The 2265-nt window shown below is 41.8% G+C and overlaps 2 non-coding genes across 2 annotated transcripts; one reads left to right on the plus strand and one right to left on the minus strand.

The window, feature by feature from the left end:
- The first annotated feature begins 1001 nt into the window (after positions 1 to 1001).
- Trnae-cuc (transfer RNA glutamic acid (anticodon CUC)) lies at positions 1002 to 1073 on the plus strand. The gene has a single exon. It is a non-coding gene; the product is annotated as a tRNA-Glu (tRNA).
- A 456-nt stretch (positions 1074 to 1529) lies between these two features.
- Positions 1530 to 1601, minus strand: Trnae-cuc (transfer RNA glutamic acid (anticodon CUC)). Its single transcript has one exon. It is a non-coding gene; the product is annotated as a tRNA-Glu (tRNA).
- Positions 1602 to 2265: the final 664 nt, after the last annotated feature.

Below are 2265 nucleotides of genomic sequence, written 5' to 3' on the forward strand. Positions count from 1 at the left end.
ATTACGGCCTTTGATCATGATTCCGGGGCAGGACAGGTAATGAAGCAGGTAGGGAGGGTGAGTTGCGGCACTGCGTATAGGGAGGTGTTGCTGTTGATCAAATTAATATTGTACCTCTACCTGTCTTTACCTGTCTTTGTTCTTATTATGAGAGTCTGAACCTGTTATCATTTTTGTCTCAGTTTCTTCTATGCTAGGTTTATGTCCTTATCGTGTACTTCTGTGTTTGTGTATTTCTTTGTTTTACTTTATCTGCTTCAATCTGCCTTTTTTGTGTGTATGTGTGGGTTGGTGTCTATTGTGTCTACTATTTATTAACCTCAACTCTCTCTCTCTCTCTCTCTCTCTCTCTCTCTCTCTCTCTCTCTCTTCTCGCTTCAACACTCATTCCCTCTCACTCAGGACCAACACTCGCCAACCATCGATGAATTAAATATGAGCAAACACTAGTGAGAAAAAAAACTAATGGAAAGCACACACACACACACTCTCTCTCTCTCACACACACACACACACACACACACACACACACACACACACACACACACACACACACATACACACACACAAACACACACACATTTTTTCTTCGGTATGTGTCGGCCTCTGTATGTATATATATTCAAGTTATGAAAGATATATTCACGTCAGAGATTTATGTAGACGTTCTTTTTTTTATATCATTCATTTTCGCTGCATGGCTCGTCGCTTCTCCTCAGTAAGTGGCGTCGGTAATTGATTGACGCTGTGCATATGATTCATGGGGCAAAATAATGTGCGCGTGCTGTTTGTTTGTGGCGAGGATTAAGTTGCTTCTCGATTGAGTGAGCATTGATTTCTTAACCGTCGTACGTCGCATGCTTGGGTTCGCGTACTACATCTGCATATTCATCGGCGATATTTCTTATTTTTTATTGAGGATTGTGTGATGCATAGTGCATGAACTCTCTCTCTCTCTCTCTCTCTCTCTAAAGAATAAAGTGATCTTTCTTTCTGTACAGTCCCGTGTGGTCTAGTGGCTAGGATACGCGGCTCTCACCCGCGAGGCCCGGGTTCGATTCCCGGCACGGGAAGTTCTTTTAAATAGAAAATCGGACCTACTCCTAGTCGGGCGTCGAAACCGACATTATTGCCGAGCATGAATTGGTAACCGCTGACGTCACCAACAACTTACCGCCTTCAACGACGCCAGTACGATTTGTTCCGGAAAACTGTTGAATAAGTACCGTAGGCTTAACCCGCAGTAGAGTATCGGTACTGTGACAATATTAGGGACAGACTACCTAGTCTAGATCATTAGGATATGAATGATCTGATAATTATATATAGTCAACGTAACTATGTAACTCTCACTCTCTTTTTTTCTCTCTCTCTCAATTCCCTGCAAGATATTATTAATTTTAGTAAAGAAACAGCCCAATAATATCAATCCTACGTCATGTCTATTTCTAAAAATATACATGACTTATTAGGGAACTGTGTAAGCATACAAATATTTACTACACCACATTCTATACAAAATAGTTTTCTTCCCGTGCCGGGAATCGAACCCGGGCCTCGCGGGTGAGAGCCGCGTATCCTAGCCACTAGACCACACGGGACTGTACGAGCTGTAAATAACCTAATGACTTGAAGGCTCTTGCGCGCTAGCACACGTGTGTGTGTGTGTGTGTGTGTGTGTGTGTGTGTGTGTGTTATCGCCAATTTGCATTTTTACTGGAGTTCACCTGGGAATATCTGGTATTTTTAACTTCTGTCCATATGACTCCCTGAATGTGTGTGTGTGTGTGTGTGTGTGTGTGTGTGTGTGTGTGTGTGTGTGTGTGTTTATTCAATGATTCATATATTGCGACTCCCCACAACAAAGAATATACAAAATAATTTATATCTATCGTAGTTTATATTCTATTTGTGTGTGTGACGGAAGAATATTGACGCATGACGCAACATTATATTATTTGAGCGTGAGCGAGACAACGAATAAAACAGCGAAGCATGAAAGAAAAACTGAGCACGATGATAAAGCAAATGTCGGCAGGCAATCATCCCTGTCAATGCACGACCAAAAACTAACTAACAATGCCACGTGTTGCGTCTATCTATTCATGACTCTTTACAGGCAGAAATAAAAAGTGAAGGAATATTTTATAAACAAACAGGTACATGAAGGGATGCAATTTCGTTTATCGTGTCTGTGTGTGTGTGTGTGTGTGTGTGTGTGTGTGTGTGTGTGTGTGTGTGTGTGTGTGTGTGTGTGTGTGTGTG

This window comes from Eriocheir sinensis, chromosome 15 (genome assembly GCF_024679095.1).
Source record: "Eriocheir sinensis breed Jianghai 21 chromosome 15, ASM2467909v1, whole genome shotgun sequence".
In the NCBI taxonomy this organism is placed as follows: Eukaryota; Metazoa; Arthropoda; class Malacostraca; order Decapoda; family Varunidae; genus Eriocheir; species Eriocheir sinensis.